At 49.7% G+C, this 20,656-nt stretch overlaps 1 protein-coding gene across 1 annotated transcript in view; it reads right to left on the bottom strand.

Annotated features, from left to right (window-relative positions):
• Positions 1–20,656, bottom strand: part of GNA12 (G protein subunit alpha 12) — a 111,400-nt gene that overhangs the window by 89,726 nt on the left and 1,018 nt on the right. The window lies entirely within an intron of this gene.

Genomic DNA, 20,656 nt, shown 5'->3' with positions numbered 1-20,656 from the left:
CTCTACCCCAGGACTTAGCACATTACTTGGTACACAGTAACCAAGTTAACACCACAACAATAGTTAAACACCACAACACCACCACACTAGTTAAATACCACAACAATAATGACTATTATAATTAAGGGCAGATATCAGTGAAGGTGAAGGGCTGCCTTCCAATATGGGGATACTGTCAGTAGAGTGTGAGATCTTTGGAAGATGGGGTTGAACACACACACACACACACACAGAAACACACACACAAAAAGACAGAAAAAATGGACAAAAGGGATTTCTTTAACCCACCGATGGGTGGTTAACATATGGAGAATCATTGTTGTCTATGAAGACTATTGGTGTGGACTTACAATAGGGCAAAATGAAGAGAACACAATTTTTTGAACTATTTTTATTTTAATCTTTCTTGTTTTGAATTTATAATCTAAGGTCACTCTTAAACTGCTTCTAAGTTTTTAGTTTTATTCATTGCTTTTATTGTATTATCCCTAATTATTGCTGGTTTTTTTTAGATTTTGTGTAATTAAAAATTTTGATGGGAAATTCTGGCTCCTTTGGGATTTCACTGCATGGGCAGCAAGGAGGGCAGGTAGAGGGTATTGTATGTGTGTGTGTATTCTGATCAAAAGTAGGATCAGTTTATTTTCAAAGTAGCTTTAGCCAGCACAGTAAAGTTTTCTGAATCTTACAGAAGTTCAATCTTATACCCACGGATCAATAATTCATTGGTATTTACTGAGTGCTACTGTGTGTAGGGGAGTAGAATAAAAGAGTTAGTAGACACAATCCCTGCCCACAAGGAGTTTACAGTCTAGAGGAGGAGGAGATATCGTTAAAATAAACTGAAGATAGGAGAAATGGCAGAAGATAAGGGTATGCACCAAAGTGCTATGGGGTGAATATCGAGTTCAAGTACTTAAGGGTACAGGTCCAAATGCAATGACACAGAAAGGAGAATGAGTAGGAGAAATAATAATAATAATGTTGGTATTTGTTAAGCGCTTACTATGTGCCGAGCACTGTTCTAAGCGCTGGGGTAGACACAGGGGAATCAGGTTGTCCCACGTGGGGCTCACAGTCTGCACCCCCATTTTACAGATGAGGTAACTGAGGCACCGAGAAGTTAAGTGACTTGCCCAAAGTCACACAGCTGACAAGTGACCGAGCCGGGATTCGAACCCATGACCTCTGACTCCAAAGCCCGTGCTCTTTCCACTGAGCCACGCCGCTTCTCTGAAGCAGAGAAATAAGGGCTTAGTCAGGGAAGGCCTTTGACGAGATGTGATTTTAAGACGGGCTTGAAGGTGGAGAGACTGGTGGTCTGTCACATACGAAGGGGAAGGGAGTTCCAGGCTAGAGGGAGGACGTCGGCGGCCAAATAGAGGATATTGAGTTATAGAGACTAGGCCGGTGTTAAAGGAGTGAAGTGTATGGGCTAGGTCATAGTAGGAGACCAGCAAGGTAAGGTAGGAGGGAGGAGCTGATTGAGTGCCTTAAAGTCGTTGGTAAGGAGTTTCTGTCTGATGAGGAGGTGGATGGGCAACCATTGGAGGTTTTGAGGAGTGGGGAGATATACACTGAATATTTTTAGAAAGGTGATCCAGGAATCAGAGTGAAGTACGGTCTGGAGTGGGGAGAGACAGAAAGGAGGGGTGTCAGAGAGAAGGCTGATGGAGAAGACAAGGTGAGAAATGACAAGTGCTTGGATCAGCATGATTACAGCATGGAAAGAGAAGAAAGGGTGAACGCTAGAGATGTTGTGAGGGTAGAACCAACAGAATTTGGTGGCAGACTGAATATGTGGACTGAAAGAGAGAGGAGATGAGGATAAGGCCAACGTTACAAGTTTGTCAATCAAGGGAGGATGGCGGTGTTGTCTACAGTGATGGAAAAGTCAGGAGGAGGATAGAGTTTGGATGGGAAAAAGAGGCGTTCTGTTGTGGACGTGTTAAATTTCAGATGTCGGTGGGATAATCCAAGTAGAGCTGTCCTGAAGGCAGGAGAAAATGCAAGACTGCAGAGGAGAGAGGTTGGAGCTGGAGAGGTAGACTTGGGAATCGTCTTTGTCAATCAGGCCCGGACAAGTTAACCTGAAAATTGCTCCTCATTCTTAGATTTCTATATTTCCGTTCCGAGTGATAACATTTATTGAGGACCCCTTTGGTTCAGGCCCTTACACTAGTTGCTGGGGAAGTACAGAATAAGGAAGTTCCCTACTCACAAGGAACACCCAAGGAACGTTCCTCTTTTCTACTCCGATGGTCACTTTTTAAATTTTCATGAGCATTTTGGATTTGCGGGTAGGGTTTGCAAATTCAACTGTTTATGTAATCTTCACAAATGTTTCAATAAATCAGAGGACTGAATTCATAAAACATGATTATTTACAAGGAAAAAACAAGCACTGATCAAAACATTGAAAAGCAAGGATAACGTATTATAAACTAACCACAGTAGAGGCACATTAAGCTACATGTTAACTCAGAGAGTCTAAACAATTGATGTCAGCTATGAAAAGTAATACATTTTAAAAAATACCCTCAGTAAATCACACTTTGTTTAGTGTACCTCTCCTCAAGCTTTGGCTAGAAAGGCAAAGAACTTTAATATCATAAAAACTACTCTGGAGAGGTGACATTACGTCAAATGGTGTCCGACAGAAAGGGTTAGACGCGCACAGATATGTCTACACGATCACTTGCGTGGGCACGCAGGTGCGTGTGTACAAGTCTGAGGCATTCCTCAGTGGGTGGAGGTGGGGGTGGTGATTGGAACTCTGGTCTGCAGTAATCAGAGGTAAAGGTAAGCGGGCCCCCATCTATCAGTCGCATTTATTGAGCACTCACTATGTGCAGAGCACCGTCCTATGTGCTTGGGAGAGTATAACACAACAGAGTTAGCAGACACGTTCCCTGCCTATAATGAGTTTTCAGTCTAGAGGGGGAAACGGGCATTAATATGAATAAGTCATTTATATCACGTAATTTAAAGACACCTACATAAGTGCCGTGGGGTTGGGTGTGGGGAAAATAGCAAGTGTCCCAAGGTCACGGAGTGAAGTGCCCAGATGACATAGAAGGGACAGTGAGTTGGGGAAAAGAGGGCTTAATTAGGGAAGGCTTCTTGGAGGAGATGCAACCTTAGCAATACTCACTTCTCTGGGCCTCAATTACCTCATCTGTAAAATGGGGATGAATACTGGGAGCCTTGTGTGGGTCAGGGGCCGTGTCCAACCCTATTGGCTTATCCACCCCAGTGCTTAGCAGAGTGCCTGGCACACAGTAAGCGTTTAAATACCATAATTATAATTATTGTTATTTGAAGGTGGACAGAATGGTGGTCCGGCATATATGGAGGGATAGGGAGTTCCAGGCTAGGGGGAGGATGGGGGAAAGGGGTCGGCGTTCAGACAGATGAGATCAGGACACAGTAAGTAAGCTGGCGCTAGAGGAGCGGAGTGCGCGGGCTGGGCTGGAGTAGGCAATTAGGGAGGTGAGGTAGGTTGGGGCGAGATGATAGAGCGCTTTAAAGCCAATGGTAAGAAGTTTCTATTTGATATGGTGGTGGACAGGAAGCCACTGGAGGTTCTTGGGGAGTGGGGAGACATTCACTGGATGTTTTTGTTGATAAATAATTCATGCAGCACAGTTAAGTATGGACTGGAGTGGGGATAGACAGGAGGCTGGGAGGTGAGTGAGGAGGCAGATGAAGTAGTCATGACGGGATGGGATAAGTGCTTGGATCAGCACGGTAGCCGTTTGGATGGAGAGGAAAGTATGGATTTTAGCAGTGTTGAGAAGGTAGAACCCACAGGATTTAGCGACAGATTGAATATTTGGTGGAAATGACAGAGATGAGTCAAGGACAATGCCATGATAGGAGCTTGTGAGTTAGGGAGAATTGTGGTGTCGTCTACAGTGACAGGAAAGGAGGAGGACGGACCAGGTCAGAGCACAGGAGGGCGGGAACCCAGACATCATCACATCCAACTTGATGTAAAGAGAAGAAATAAGATGTTGATGTAGGACATCTTATTCTAGCCAAGTCTGAATTAATTTTATATTTGTTAAAGTTTTCTATTCAGCAAAGTTCACCCTTCAATAGGAATACATTTCAGTCTACCATCTCAGAGAAACGGCTAATACATTCCTTGCTGACTTTGCCCAAGGCAATTAAAAGAAGGGAAATTAAGAGGGAGGATGGGTTTCTAATAAGTAAGCTGGAGATGTTGTGGCCAGCTTGGTATGCTTTTACATATTTTGAGAATACACCGATTTACATGGCATCTGAGACGAGGTTAAAACCACAACAAAGTTCACAATAAAACATCCACAAATTCAGAGATGACAATGCTGGTCAATTAGAATGGGATTTGACAGAAAAAGAATCATTGTCCATTCTCTTATTTAGAAGGTGCTATCCTATGAAAGCCATAAAGACATCATTTATTGATTGCAGATTGCCTTTATCACGTGTCTCGTAGTAAAGATATCTATTGAGCACTCACCTGGTGCAAGGTACTGTAAGGACTTGGGCAAGAACATTAGAAGCACGAAACACGTAACCTGCCCCACAAGGAATTTCTATGCTAATGGGAGACTGCGAAATCTGTTACGTATGTGTACGCTAAATGCTGAGTGAGAGGATAAAGAAATACATGTCCTCGAGACTACTGACGGGATGGGGTGACTTGAGGTGTCGGGAGTTTTTTGGGGAAAGCCTGTTGGAGAGGGTGGGGTTTTAGGAGGACTTTGAAGGTGGGGAGAGTGTGGGGGTTGGTCGGATTAGGGGTGGGTAGGTGTTCCACACTGGTGGAACAACATGAATGAGGATGACAGAGGTACAGTAGTCAAGAGCGGGATAAAGGCAGAAGGGTAGCTCCCGAAGAACGGAGGGAGTGAGCTGGAGCTGGGGTGAAGTGGGCTGGTATGGGAGAGCTTTGAAGCCGCTCTTCCTGACCGCCTGCTTTGATGTGGAGGGAAATGGGTCCAATGGAGGGTTTTGAGGAAAGGGAAGACGAGATAAGGAATCATCATCTTTCCCCCACATTCAATGTTTTCATCTTCAGCAACCATCAAAAGATGCCAGACTCGGCCGCTTTAGTACAGCCCTCTGGTAAGAAGCCATTGATCTAAAAGCTTCCTTATATGCATGTAACATTCCCATTTAAACAGACACAGGGGAAGAAAATAGGCCAATTCATCCATAAATTTTGGGCTAGAAAATGCATAAATTGACCTTATAACTGGCAAAAAAGACGTCCTTCTTTTGCAGACTCCTCGGTTTACGTCAAGTTTATCTAAAAACCACAAAGGAAATTGAATTGAAAGGACTTATAGTCAGTGGACTCAAAGACAAGTATAGAATTATAAATTCCATGAGCAACGCTTCTAGTTACATCTCAAAGTTATACACATCAGGATCTTAACAAATGTAAATTACGGTAGCATGGTCACTTCAGTGAGAGGATCTATCTTTAATTTGCCAAAAGACTGTTTCACTGGGAGATCTGTCAAAAGGGATTCCTGACGAGTCAAAATTATAATTTATTGACTTTTTTTCTCAGGGTAGAGGTTAGGAAGAGGTACCAGATTATACTTCCTCAAGGACATGGAATTTATGGTAAGACAGTATATGCGATACTAATTTTTACAATGTATGACATTATAGGACATGGAATTTAACTTTTTTTAAAAAAAGATGGTATTTATTCAGCGCTTCCTATGTGCCAGGCACTGCACTGAGCACCGGGGTAGATACAAAATAATGGGGTTGGCCACAGTCCACGTCCCACATGGGATTCACAGTCTCATCCTGATTTTACGGATGAGCTAACTGGGGTACAGAGAAGTTAAGTGACTTGGCCAAGGTCACACAGCAGATGTGGTGGAGCTGTGCTTAGAAGCCAGGTCCTCTGATTCCCAGGCCCACGCTCTCTCCGCTAGGTCACAGTGCTTCATCAGCCTTTCAAGCACGTGTGCTTTCCACAAAGCTCCATTTGCTCAATACCCGTCTTTTGCCTCCGATAGCAGAGGGTTACAAAGGCAAGCTGACCCAATAATCACCATTAATAATCTGAAGGACAATGGAAGGAAGACAATGACTTCTTGTTCCCTATCTCCACAGAGGATAACACTAAAGAAATTGGCCTTAAATTTAAACAAGAAATATCAGTTTAGGAATAAAGAAGCAATTCACCGATTGTCAGGCAAACCAAAGTCTAAACAGACGAAACAGAAGTGTCGTCGTCATCCCTGAAGATCTTCAAAAATTGGAACAAACCTCTTAGACAGCTAGAGTAGTACATAAAGTGGACAACCTGAGCTCTCTCAGAGCATTACAATTCCCTGCTGCAATAGAAAACATCAACAGCATTCAATCAAAATGGCCTATAAAGTTTTTAAATCTTTGTTTATACTAAAAGTATGGGATAGTGCCATGCATATAGTGGATGTTCATTAAATATTTTGATGAGAATAACCACCACACCTAGCCAGAAGGAAGTCTCGAAGGGAGTGTTATTTAAACCTGTCCCCACCAGATTCCTCTTATGCGAACCCAAGTTAGCAAGCTGTTCTGAGAAACTCCAACTATAGATATGTGTGTGTTGTATAATATACATTATTTTATATTATTATATTATATATATCTATGTGTGTATGTACATGTGTGTGTGTATACAGCCACGAGAAGCAGCGTGGCTTAGTGGAGAGAGCACGGGTTTTGGAGCCAGAGATCATGGGTTCGAATTCCGGCTCTGCCACTTGTCAGCTGTGTGACGACTGTGGGCAAGTCACTTAACTTCTCTGTGCCTCAGTTACCTCATCTGTAAAATGGGGATTAAGACTGTGAGCCCCACGTGGGACAACCTGATTCCCCTGTGTCTACCCCAGCGCTTAGAACAGTGCTCTGCACATAGTAAGCGCTTAACAAATGCCAACATTATTATTATTATTACACAGATATATAAATATCTATGTACATAAAAATCAACACAGCATTTTGGAAGAGGCAAAATTAAAGTCTAACTTTCCTATCTTGGCTTCGAGTCTACTACATACACACACACACACACGAGATGAACAAATCAAATGAAAATTACAATAAAATGCCCCTTTCAGCCCTTTCAAAAAGCACATAGCCTACATGCACACAAACATGAAGAAAACCATTCAGTAGGTAGAAAGAACAATGGACAGTTTTATCGACCATAAATCTCAGGAGACTACTTAAAATTCAGACAGCCTTATTGTTAGCAAATATGCATTGCAATGGGGTGTTAATTGTTTTACAATCTTTCTTAACAAGACCCAGGTGAGGAAAGTCAACAAGTCTTTTTATTAGTAGGAACTCTGAGCCATCATCTCTCATCATCTGAAGAGGCAAAAATAATGTAAATTTTGCTACTTGATTTCTAGATTATTACTTAATCTGCTATATCACCTTGGATGGTAAATACTCTGACTTCTCTTTGAAGACTAATGCATTTTAGATTACTCCACTTATTCTGAGCCAGCCCAATCTGAAGACATTTCTACAGTGGGCAGTCAATTTTAAAAACCTTTGATGTATGAAATAGTGGGTGACCCTAATTAAATTTCTCTACCATGCTCAAGTCCTTCTGTTTCACCAAACAATTGACATTTTTTTTTTTTTATGATCTCTGCCAAGAGTAGGTTGCATACTTCCAAACCACAACTTCCATACTGATCCAGCCAGCTGAATTAACACAACGCCAGCTTCTCCATTGCAGACGGAGTAACCCATAAAATGCTGATTTTTTGAGATGGATATAACCGAATAGTTCCATCCACAGCCTAACCCTCATTCTAAAAGGCTGACAGATGAAAATACTGTACTAAAAGAAACTTTCCACAAAACTAACTCATCAAGCGCAGTGATGCAGTCAAGATATGTGCTCTTCTTGCCCGAAAGGTCCACCTCCGTATGGGAATGTAAAAAATACCGCCGCTGAAACCGATGCTATTAGGCCATTCCTTTTTATACAAGTTGGACTAGCAAATACGTCCAGTCTTATCCAGACTCTGCACTTTAAAAAAAGGACTAAATCCGAAAACTATAACCTAAGGAGAGTCCATCACTGTCCGATTCTGCCCGCCTCTTGTCCTCTCCCAGCTTTTCGAGGAGTGGTGGAGATGGTAAGGATTGAAGGGAGAAGGAACTGCTGCTGTTACTGTGGAAAAGCTGATCTCAGCCAAAGCTACTGTAGGGGCTTGTGATGACTCAGTGCCTCCCAGAGCGGGGGGGAAAACAACAACAACCAACAAACAATTATTTCCCCGAAGCCCATTAAATGGTGGAAGCCATGTCTGTTTTTTCTCTTGCGTGCGGGCTTTTCAATCAGTGGTATTTATCGATCCCTTTTGGCGTGCAGAGCACTGTACTAGGCGTTTGGGAGAGTACAAGAGAGTTGGTAGATGCGATCCCTGCCCACGGTGAGCTCACAGTCCCCTGATTTTCCCAAGTTAGTGGGAAAAGATCCTCTCTCCATTCATTCAATAGTATTTATTGAGCGCTTACTATGTGCAGAGCACTGTACTAAGCGCTTGGGATGAACAAGTCGGCAACGGATAGAGACGATCCCTGCCGTCTGACGGGCTCACGGTCCGATCGGGGGAGACGGACGGACGAGAACGATGGCGATAGATAGAGTCGAGGGGAAGAACGTCTCGTAAAAACCGATGGCGACTGAATAGAATCGAGGCGATGTACAATTCATTAACAAAATAAATAGGGTAAAGAAAATATATACAGTTGAGCGGACGAGTACGGCGCTGTGGGGATGGGAAGGGAGAGGTGGAGGAGCAGAGGGAAAAGGGGGAAAAAGAGGGTTTAGCTGCGGAAGGTGAAGGGGGGGTGGCAGAGGGAGTAGAGGGAGAAGAGGAGCTCAGTCTCACCTCTTGAAGGAGGTGAGTTTTAAGTAGGGTTTTGAAGAGGGAAAGAGAATCAGTTTGGCGGAGGTGAGGAGGGAGGGCGTTCCGGGACCGCGGGAGGACGCGGCCCGGGGGTCGACGGCGGGATGGGCGAGACCGAGGGACGGCGAGGAGGTGGGCGGCGGAGGAGCGGAGCGTGCGGGGTGGGCGGTGGAAAGAGAGAAGGGTAGGAAGGGGCTAGGTGACGTAGAGCCTCGAAGCCTAGAGTGAGGAGTTTTTGTTTGGAGCGGAGGTTGATAGGCAACCACTGGAGGTGTTTAAGAAGGGGAACTTTAGTAGGCCGTGCTGAGTAAAATACTCAATAATGCCTTAGCAAATGGGATGAGGGCACCGTAGTGCCTGCTGCTCTTGAGATCTCAAGAGCTGTTCTGTTCCGTGACTCCAGACTGAACCACAGACTCACTAGCGGGTGTCTCTCACTGTGTGCCAATGGGAACAGAGCCACCGGGCAAGAGCGTGGACGACAACGCAAATCATCACCGCCATTCCTCCCGTAGACCGTAAACGCAATGAGGACAGGGAACGAGGCTACCGACTCTTATACTGTTCAAGTGAACTCTCCCGAGAGCTTAGTACGGGGCTCTGCTCACGGTAAGTGCTCAATAAATACAACGGATCGACCGACCAACGCTGCAAATCATCACGACGGCCGTAAACCAACTCTGGCGCACGCCCCGTTGGTGGCATAACACACCTTCCCCGTCTCAGCCATGGCCAGAAAAGGCGCACTAGTGCATTTTCTTTGACCCAGTGGGCAAGTGATTCTCTCAAAGGCATTCATTCTCGGGCCTGCAGATTAACGGCATCATCACTGGCATGAAGGACAACTCCACTAAATTTAGATAACACTGTTTTAAACCTTTTTGCTGCAGCAGAAAATGCCAGAGCATTCACTTTCTTTACTTCAAAACCATGACTCTGTAAAATGATGGCCTCTGGTGAATAAACTGGAACTTTGGAAAAATTAGAACTTTTAATACTTTTAGCATGAAATAAAACACAGGCTGGGCTGGAAGATATGGTTTTGCCTCAGGTAGTAACAGAAATTCAGCACTTAAATCTATTGTGCCACATTAGCTTTTTTGGCTCAAAGATCGCCCTGTAATTAAATCTAGAGCTTAGGTTTTTATCCCAGTTCCATTAAAATGATCCTATCCATTTCAGCTATGCAATAATAGAGAAAATAATTACGAACTGTTGGCAACAGATCACAGTAGCATCAAATGCCGTCTTCACAACTCAACGTGACGGACAACAGAAATCAAATATCGCTGATGCTAAATTCATATCATTGAAATTACCTAAATGCCAACTTAAAGGCTGCCCGGAAAGTCTGATTGATAAATCTGTTACAGAACCTCTTCCACTGACCACGGTCTCCTCTCTGGAAAATAATCTTTCCTTAATAATAGTTACCGTATTTGTTAAGCACTTACTATGTGCCTGGCGCTGTATTTAGGGGACCATTTAAGTGTGCCCAAGTAGAAAAATAAGCTTGTTCACAAGTGCAATCTGTGGCAAGGGCTTTAAGAAGCCCTACGGATGCCAGGCTCCAAAAGTATAGATGTGAACTCCTATAAATGTCTGCCCCGACTCCTGATGTTCAAGCAGAAAGTGGTGTGCGTGTCTGACCGAAGAAAGGGCACTGAGGTTTAGGCTTTCAAACTGCCTAAGCAATACCCAGAATAATTTGCGGCAAATCCTCCTCTTACATTCTCTTAGGAGGAAGAGGTAAAACTGACACCTTTCACCTGGTTCAGCAATTCAGAAGAGATGAGTGCTTTAGAAGGCCCCATCTTAGAGGCACACCACAGGTTCCCCATCCAAAGGTCTATTATCGGCTGCTGTGCACTTCCGTTCGAACGGGGAAAATTCGTCGGGAAGTCTTCCGGCATCCCCTCTCCGATGTTGCCTTTAATAGCACTATTTAATTGACAGATTTTTCTTTCTGAAGTGATCTGGGAGCATGCTGGCACAGGTTTAGTCTTAGTGTTAGGGGTTACTGTAACTGTTTCCATATATAGATGGGCCTGGAGAGACTAAATTTGGACGGAGCTCCATTCGAACAGCCGGAGCAAATAGGAAAGGTTTCTCTAAATAGTAAAACATTCGAATATGTTATAAGGCAGGTTGAGAGGCATTCTCGGTGTTATGACTCAAATATTCCAGATATCGATCAGTCATATTTATTGAGTGCTTACTGGGTGACAAGCACTAAATTAAGCAGTCGGGAGAGAACAATGTAAGATAAACAAGATATAACAGCGCTCAATATATACCGCGATGATGACAATATACCATTTAGATTCAGAAAGTCTGATAAACAAAGCTTCCGGCACCCCGCCCTTAATCAGAGTATATAAGTGATCGTCACTAATGGGGGAAAGGCTGTTCACACTGGCTTCAGGCCGAGGCTGATTTCACCAGGGCCTTATGGCACCAAAAGCATATATTAACCTGATCACATATACACCGTCCAACATGGGGGGGGGGGGAATAACCATCTGAAAAATAGACTGGCCCAGCTAGTAGTGTATGAATTCCATCAGAGGTAACGAGAACCTCAAAAGCTCCCCTCAGCTTCTTTTTTGGGCTCGAAAAGCAAACGGATAAAGTTTGCTTGGAAACCTAACAGCGGCAAGCTGATCAAACAGGGGCAACTCACTGCCAACGGCATCCAACCTGAATTTTAAGGTTCCTCACAAATACTACAGGAGCCAAGTAAACTTCATAAACCCTCTTGAAAAATCTAAAAATCCATTTTGAAGTACTCATTTACTTCCTCTGGCCATTTTACTTCTAATGGGCTCTTCCCAGAGATATGAAAGTTCTCATTTTCACATTTTAAAAGGGAACAAAAAAGGGAAAACTGATCCTGCTGGGATCTCTACCATCACTATTTTGATGAACAATAAAACCTACTTCTTCTACTTCGATTAGACCGTAAACCCGTCAGAGGGCAGGGACCGTCTCTATCAGTTGCCGATTTGTACATTCCAAGCGCTTAGTACAGTGCTCTGCACATAGTAAGCGCTCAAGACATACTACTGAATGAATGAATACTTCTAGAAAGCCACAGAACAGATGGAATAAAACACTCCTTCCACAAGTAGAAAGAAGATACGTCACAGGAACGGAAGTTATGTCCATTTTGTGGCCACTTTACTTTTTCTAGGAACTTGCTTAAGGCTTCTTAAATAATTCAGAATGAGCATCTCATCCACTTCCGGTCAAGGCTGCTCAGTTAACCTGCAACTGCAAAGCTGGAAAAGAGCAGGCAGACATTGGTGGTTCCTATGAGTCAATACGCATAATAGGCTTGAACCCTCAAAAATAGATGAAATTCAGGTAGCTGGCTCTCTCCGACTTACAAGAAGCTGTCAAAAAAGCTTCTGATCTCGAAGAGACTGGGGAAGATGGGCAATTCCTAGCAATAAACCAAATCACATATTTCGTACCAGAAAGTCAGGGCAAAAGGAACAAAATTGAAAGCTGGTAGTTTTCTAGTACAGAGTCAGAGACCAATTAAGATAAACTGTTCCCTCTGACTCCTCTTTTTTCTCCCATATTCCATCTGTCTCTAAATCCAGCCAATTCTTCCTCTACAGTATTTCCCAGACCCTCCCTTTCCTCTTAACCCTTGGGGCCAAGGGTTGCATCACCGCAACCATCTACCGCCTTCCCGGCCTCGAGTCTCTCCCTTCTTCAGTTTATCCCACATTAAGTTGCCTGGATTAACTTCCTAAACTGTCACTCAGTCATCTCCTTACCTTTCCACTCTACTCACCCGCTATTCCCCCAGGCACACTTTGCTCCTTCCCAACTGCCCCTTTCCCTCAACCTCCTTGTCTCTGAATCCCTCCCTCGTCCGAGGCACCGAACAGTGGTATGTGTTAAGCGCTTACTGTGTGCTAGGCACCACACTAAGCGCAGGGGTGGATACAAGCAAATGGGGTTGGCCACAGTCCCTGTCCCGCATGGGGCTCGCACTTCTAATCCCCATTTTACAGATGAGGTAACTGAGGCACTGAGAAGTGAAGTGACTTGCCCAAGGCCACACAGCAAACGGTGGAGCCAGGATTTGTTCCTTCCCGCCTTGGAGGGGCACTTCCCAAGACATCCGCGTCCCCCTTGGTCACATCACCCTCTCAGTCACCCGGAGCCCTTGTGTTTACTAATTCATACCAATAACAACACCTACCGTGGTGATTACGGGCAGTTGTGTCAGACCACTAACCCACATTTAACCACTTGCTAGATTCTAACTTAATATCCTGAAGGAGGGGGTAGAGAAGAAGGGTTGCTTCTGGTTGCTTGATTTCCAACTACGGTCCTAGTTTAGTAAAAGCCAGCACTTAATAAGAAGCCCACGGCACGCACCCTGAAATCCGGAGCTCACCGTGTCCCAGGCGGGTTCCTCGGAATGACAAACTTCACCCGTACCTTAAACCTCTCTATCAACCCTGGACCTCCGGCTATCTTGAAGGAAGGAAAGGGGGTAGAGACAAAAGCCGACTGCCGTTGGATACAAAAGCTCCTGTGAACTCAGAAGAGGTTCCATTCGATTCTCCATCTACCCCCCAATCCTCCGGAGAGCTCATCCGCTCACACGGCTTCAATGACCACCTCCGTGTGGGTGACGCCTAAATCTACATCACCAGCCCGGCTCTCTCTCCCTCTCTGCAGGCTGGCATTTGCTCCTGCCTTCAAGACACCTCCGGCTGTCCTCCCATCGCCTCACACTTCACATGTCCGAAACAGGGCTCCTCATCTTCCCACCCGAACCTTGGCCCTCCCATGACTTTCCCATGACTGTGGACAGCACCACCGCCTTTCCTGTCTTACAAGCCCATAACCTCGTCTCCCCTCTCTCATTCAACCCGCACAGTCAATCTAGCACTGAATCCCGCGAGTTCGACCTTCACGGCGTCACTAATATCCAGGCTTCCCTCTTCATCCAAACTACCGTGTTTATCCAATCACTTGACCTACCACTCGTTCGATAGTATTTATTGAGCGCTTACTATGTGCAGAGCACTGTACCGAGCGCTTGGAAGGGACAGATCGGTAACAGATAAGAGACAGTCCCTGCCCTCTGACGGGCTTACGGTCTAATGGACGGGCTTCCAGACCTGTCCCGCCTCGATTACTACGTCAGCCTCCTTGCTGACTGCCCTGCCTCCCGTCTCTCCCCACTTAGTTCATTCTGCGGCCCGGATCATTTTTCTACAGACACCTTCGGGTCCCGCTTCCCCACTCCTCAAGGACCTCCAGTGGTTGCCCATCCACGTCCGCATCACACAAAGACTCCTCACCCTCGGCTCTGAAGCCCTCAGTCACCGGGCCCCCTCCTACCTCACCTTGCGATTCTCCTACCGCGACTCAGCCTGCACACTTCGCTCCTCTAATGTTATTCTTCTCACTGGACCTCAATCTCTTCTATCCTGCCGCCGGCCTCGGGCCCGCATCCTGCCTCTGGCCTAGGACGCCCCCTCCCCTCATCCCCCCCGCCCTCAAAGCCTTCGCGTGGCTCAGTGAAATGAGCCCGGGCTGTGGAGTCGGAGGTCATGGGTGCGAATCCCGGCTCCGCCACTCGTCAGCTGTGGGCCAGTCGCTTCACTTCTCTGGGCCTCAGTTACCTCATCTGTAAAATGGGGATTAAGACCGTGAGCCCCACGTGGGACAACCTGATTCCCCTGTGTCTACCCCGGCGCTTAGAACAGTGCTCTGCACATAGTAAGCGCTTAACAGATACCAACGTCATTATTATTATTATTACTGAAGACACATCTCCTCCAAGACCTGCCGGTTTCACCTCTACAATATCGCCAAGATCCGCCCTTTCCTCTCCACCCAAACGGCTACCTTACCGTGACGGGCTCTCGTTATATCCCGGCTAGACTACCGTGTCGGCCTTCTCTCTGACCTCCCTTCCGCCTCTCTCGCCCCGCTCCGGTCTATTCTTCACTCCGCTGCCCGGCTCATCTTCCCGCAGAAACGATCTGGGCGTGTCACTCCCCTTCTTAAACAACTCCAAGTGGTTGCCTATCGACCTCCGCTCCGAACAAAAACTCCTCACCCTAGGCTTCGAGGCTCTCCGTCCCCTTGCCCCTTCCTACCTCTCCTCCCTTCTCTCTTTCTACCGCACGCTCCGCTCCTCCGCCGCCCACCTCCTCACCGTCCCTCGGTCTCGCCCATCCCGCCGTCGACCCCCGGGCCGCGTCCTCCCGCGGTCCCGGAACGCCCTCCCTCCTCCCCTCCGCCAAACTGATTCTCTTTCCCTCTTCGAAACCCTACTTAAAACTCACCTCCTCCAAGAGGCCTTCCCAGACTGAGCTCCTCTTCTCCCTCTACTCCCTCTGCCACCCCCCCTTCACCTCTCGGCAGCTAAACCCTCTTTTTCCCCTTTTCCCGCTGCTCCTCCCCCTCTCCCTTCCCATCCCCACAGCGCCGTACTCGTCCGCTCAACTGTATCTATTTTCTTTACCCTATTTATTTTGTTAATGAATTGTACATCGCCTCGATTCTATTCAGTCGCCATCGGTTTTTACGAGACGTTCTTCCCCTCGACTCTATCTATCGCCATCGTTCTCGTCCGTCCGTCTCCCCCGATCGGACCGCGAGCCCGTCAGACGGCGGGGACCGTCTCTATCCGTTGCCGACTTGTTCATCCCAAGCGCTTAGTACAGTGCTCTGCACATAGTAAGCGCTCAACAAATACTATTGAATGAATGAATGAAAGAGGTCTTCCCTAAGCCCTCTTTTCCTTTCCTTCAACTCCCTCTGCATCACCCTGACTTGCTCCCTTTATTCATCCCCTCTCCCAGCCCCACACCACTTTATGTACATATCTGAAATTTATTTCATCCGAATGTCCCGTCTCCTCCTCTAGACCGTGAGTTCATTATAGGCAGAGACCGTGTCTGTTATACCGTACTCTCCCAAGAGCTTAGCACAGTGCTCCGCACGCAGCAAACTCTCGATAAATACCACCGACTGACAAGAGCGGACCGCTAGATCTAGAGAAGGAAATAAGACCACGGTGCCTCTTGGCTTTTCATTCGTTCATTCGACGGTATTTATCGAGCGCTTACTATGCGCAGAGCACTGCACTAAGCGCTTGGAATGGACAATTCGGCAACAGAGAGAGACAATCCCTGCTCAATAACGAGGTTCACTTTGGCATTCCGTGTCCGTCCTCTGAACCTACTATCGCCCTTCCTAAAATTTCCCCCATTCCCCTAACGGATAATAATAGTGATAATATCGGTATCTGTTGAGCGCTTACTACGTGCGGAGCGCCGTTCCAAGCGCTGGGGGAGATACCGGGTAGTCAGGTGGTCCCACGGGAGGCTCACGGCTAATCCCCATTTTACAGATGAGGTCACAGCGGCCCAGAGAAGCCAAGTGACCTGCCCACGGTCACCCAGCCGACAGGCGGCGGAGCCGGGAGGCGAACCCGTGACCTCTGACTCCGCAGCCCGGGCTCTTTCCACCGAGCCCCGCCGCTTCCCCGTACAGGCTAAAACCTAACGGGCTAAAAACCTAATCCGTATGCCCCCCTTGGGTTGCCTTCCCGTCGAGGTTGGGGAGGAGGAGGTGGAAGTTCATAAAGACCCTAGATGGTGGGACAACGGCAGGCATCATGATACCGAAACCCTTCAGAGAGAGACAGACCCAAATGCAGGGTTTTTACCCCTTATATTTACAACAGTTTCTCCCCGCTGGAGCCACTTCTGACTCTCCAGACCTCGAAACAGATAAATCTTCCCGGAAGGTCCACAGACCATCAAGGGAAGTGGAAGAAAGGACTACAGTTTAGGGTGAACCAGAAGCTGGCACAGAGCAATGATAACAATGTCGGTATTTGTTAAGCGCCTACTATGTGCCGAGCACTGTTCTAAGCGCCGGGGTAGACACAGGGGAATCGGGTTGTCCCACGTGGGGCTCGCGGTCTTCATCCCCATTTTACAGACGAGGGAACTGAGGCACCGAGAAGTTAAGTGACCCGCCCACAGTCACACAGCCGGCAAGTGGCCGAGCCGGGGTTCGAACCCATGACCTCTGACTCCCGAGCCCGGGCTCTTTCCAGTGAGCCGCGCCGCTTCTCAGAGCTCCGGCAGATTGGGAAACACGAAGAATGAGGAGCCTCCCTAGGTTCGCCGCCCCCAGGAAAAAACCACGGGGCTCGCGGTATCTCTGCCCCATTTCGGGGCTGGTGGGGGGGTCCCCGTGGGACTTTGGGATTCTCTAGGAATCGATCCCCAATGCGCCCCAGCAGCCATCTGGCCGACGACCTCTTCCCGCGGTTGCCCGGCCGGCCGCCGCCCAAGGAGCCCGGAGGACGACCCCGCCGGGAAACCGACAATCCCGGCTCTGCCACCTGTCAGCTGTGTGACGACCGGGGGCAAGTCACTTCGCTTCTCTGTGCCTCAGTTACCTCATCTGTAAAATGAGGATGAAGACCGTGAGCCCCACGTGGGACAACCTGGTTCCCCCGTGTCTACCCCAGCGCTTGCACATAGTAAGCGCTTAACAAATACCAACATTATTATTATTATTATTATTATTATTAGTTAACAGCGGTGTCTGTTAAGCGCTCACTACGTGCCGAGCACTCTACTGAGCGCCGGGGTGGGATACAGCACGGCTCGGCGGGAAGAGCGGGGCCCCGGGAGTCCGACGTCGCGGGTCCCGATCCCGATGACGATGACGTTGGTATCTGTTAAGCGCTTACTACGTGCAGAGCACTGTCCTAAGCGCTGGGATAGATCCAGGGTCATCGGGTCGTCCCACGTGAGGTTCGCGGTTAATCCCCATTTTCCAGATGAGGTCACCGAGGCCCAGAGAAGTGAAGCGACCTGCCCACGGTCACCCGGCTGACAAGCGGCAGAGCCGGGATTCGAACTCATGACCTCGGACTCCCAAGCCCGGGCTCTCTCCACTGAGCCCACCCTGCCACCTGTCGGCTGGGTGACTCTGGGCAAGTCACCTCCCTTCTCTGGGCCTCAGTGACCTCGGCGAGGATCAGAACCGTGAGCCCCAGGCGGGACGACCCGATCACCGCGCATCCCCCCCGGCGCTGCGAGGAGCGCTCCGCCCACGCTAAGCGCTTAACGAACACCGACATTATTATCCACCACCCCACGCCGCGCTCAACGCCAAATTCTCCGTCGGCACGGCGAAGGAAGCGGCCGGCCTAACCGACGAACACAGCGCAAGAACCGTCCGGACAACGGACGAAAGCATGGCGGCGTCAAGGGCCTCAGTCCCCTCACCTGTGAAATGGGGATTAAGAACGTGAGCCCCACGCAAGAACAACCCCATTACCTCGTATCCACCCCAACGCTCAGAACAGCGCTCGGCACAGAGTAAGCGCTTCCCGAACACCACCATCATCACTATCACAGGCCCGTCGGCGTGGCTCCGCGGAGAGAGCCCGGGCTTCGGAGTCAGGGGTCACGGGTTCGACTCCCGGCTCTGCCGCTCGACAGCCGGGCGACCGCGGGCGGGGTCGCTTCACTTCTCCGTGCCTCGGTCATCTCGTCCGTAAAACGGGGATTAACCGCGAGCCTCACGTGGGACGAACTGATCACCCTGCCTCTCCCCCGGCGCTCAGAACGGCGCTCCGCGCATAGCAAGCGCTTAACAAATACCGACGTTATCGGGGCAGGGTGAACCGGCCCCCGTCCCGGCCGGGGTTCGCCGTCTCCATCCCTAACCGACAGACGAGGTGACCGAGGCCCAGAGAAGACCGTGGGCCCGCCGTGGACGGGGGCGGTCCCCACTGCCGCACTGTCCTTTCCAAGCGCTCAGTACAGTGCTCCGCACCCGGTGAGGACTCCATAAATCGGCCCGATTCTATTCATTCGCCACTGTTTCCATGAGGCGCCCTTCCCCTCGATGCCGCTTATCGCCGTCTCCGGTCGGCCCGTCGCGGGGCAGGGACCGTCTCTGTTGCCGACCCCTTCCGTTCCAAGCGCCCGGTCCGGTGCCCCGCGCGCTCGTGGCAGGCGCTCAACGGACACCACCGGACGAACGAACGCGACCGGGGCGACCGGTTCGAGGTCACGCGGCACTCAAGCGGCGGGGGGGGCGGAACTGGAACCCACGACCCTCCGCCTCCTAGGCCGGCGGTCCGGCCACTGGGCCGTACTGCCCGGCGCCCAATTCACCCAACACCCCTCCCCTAAGGGGGCAGGTGCCGCGGGGTTGGCCGGGGGGGCTTCTCGGAGGGGGCGCCGGGGCCGAGGGGAGCCCCCCCCGGGGCGGAACCTCCTCACCGCCTCCGGGAGGCCTTCCCGGATTAAGCCCCCCTTTCCCGCTGCTCCTCCTCCGCCCCCTCACCCCACTCGTGTACACGTGCACGTATTTCTAATCCCATTTCTCTTAATAAAGTACATCTATTAAGTACATCCACGCTCCCGACGCCCGTCTCCCCCCTTGTACAGCGCGAGCCCGTTCGGGGACGGGGACGGGTCGCCCGACGGCACCTTCCAAGCGCCGGGCACAGCGCTCGGCCCGCGGTGAGCGCTCCATCCGTTCATTCGCATCTAGCGGGCGTTCACCGCGCGCAGAGCGCCGTGCCGACAGACGCAGCGCGGCTCGGCGGGACGAGCCCGGGCTCGGAGCCCACGGGTTCGAATCCCGGCCGCGCCGCTCGCCTGCTGCGTGACGCCGGGCAGGTCCCTTGACTTCTCGGCGCCTCGGTGACCCCGTCTGGCAAATGGGGATCAAGACCGGGAGCCCCAGGGGGGACAACCTGATCACCTCGTATCCTCCCCACGCTCAGAACAGTGCTTTGCACACAGGGAGCGCGTCAGTGCCACCGTTGTTATTAAACACGAAGATCGCTGCGCTCGGAATGAAAGAATCGAGCGCTCCCTATGGCCGGGGCACTGTGCTCAGAAGGAATGCATGAGCGGAGCGCTCGCCGTGGGCAGAGCGCTGCGGTCCGAATGAAAGAATTGAGGGCTCACTGTGAGCACAGCGTTGTGCTCAGAATGAATGTATGAGCGGAGCGCTCACCGGGTGCAGAGCGCTGCGGTTGGAATGAAAGCACCGAGGGCTCACCGCGGGCAGAGCGTTGTGCTCAGGATGAATGCATGAGTGGAGCGCTCGCTGTGGGCAGAGCGCTGCGGTCCGAATGAATGCACTGAGCGCTCACCGTGGGCACAGCGCTGCGCTCAGGATGAAAGCACTGAGCGCTCACTGTGGGCAGAGCGCTGTGCTCAGGATGAAAGCAGAGGGCTCACCGTGAGCAGAGCGTTGTGCTCAGGATGAATGCATGAGCGGAGCGCTCGCTGTGGGCAGAGCGCTGTGCTCAGGATGAACGCACCGAGCGCTCACCGCGGACAGAGCGTTGCGCTCGGGATGAACGCACCGAGCGCTCACCGTGGGCAGAGCGTTGTGCTCGGGATGAACGCACCGAGCGCTCACCGTGGGCAGAGCGTTGTGCTCGGGATGAAAGCACCGAGCGCTCACCGTGGGCAGAGTGTTGCGCTCAGGATGAAAGCACCGAGCGCTCACCGTGGGCAGAGCGTTGTGCTCGGGATGAAAGCACCGAGCGCTCACCGTGGACAGAGCGTTGTGCTCGGGATGAAAGCACCGAGCGCTCACCGTGGGCAGAGTGTTGCGCTCAGGATGAAAGCACCGAGTGCTCACCGTGGGCAGAGCGTTGCGCTCGGGATGAAAGCACCGAG

Source organism: Ornithorhynchus anatinus, chromosome 2, assembly GCF_004115215.2.
Source record: "Ornithorhynchus anatinus isolate Pmale09 chromosome 2, mOrnAna1.pri.v4, whole genome shotgun sequence".
Classification (NCBI taxonomy): Eukaryota; Metazoa; Chordata; class Mammalia; order Monotremata; family Ornithorhynchidae; genus Ornithorhynchus; species Ornithorhynchus anatinus.
The sequence above is the reverse complement of the archived record's forward strand: the minus strand, read 5'-3'. Positions and strand labels throughout refer to the sequence as shown.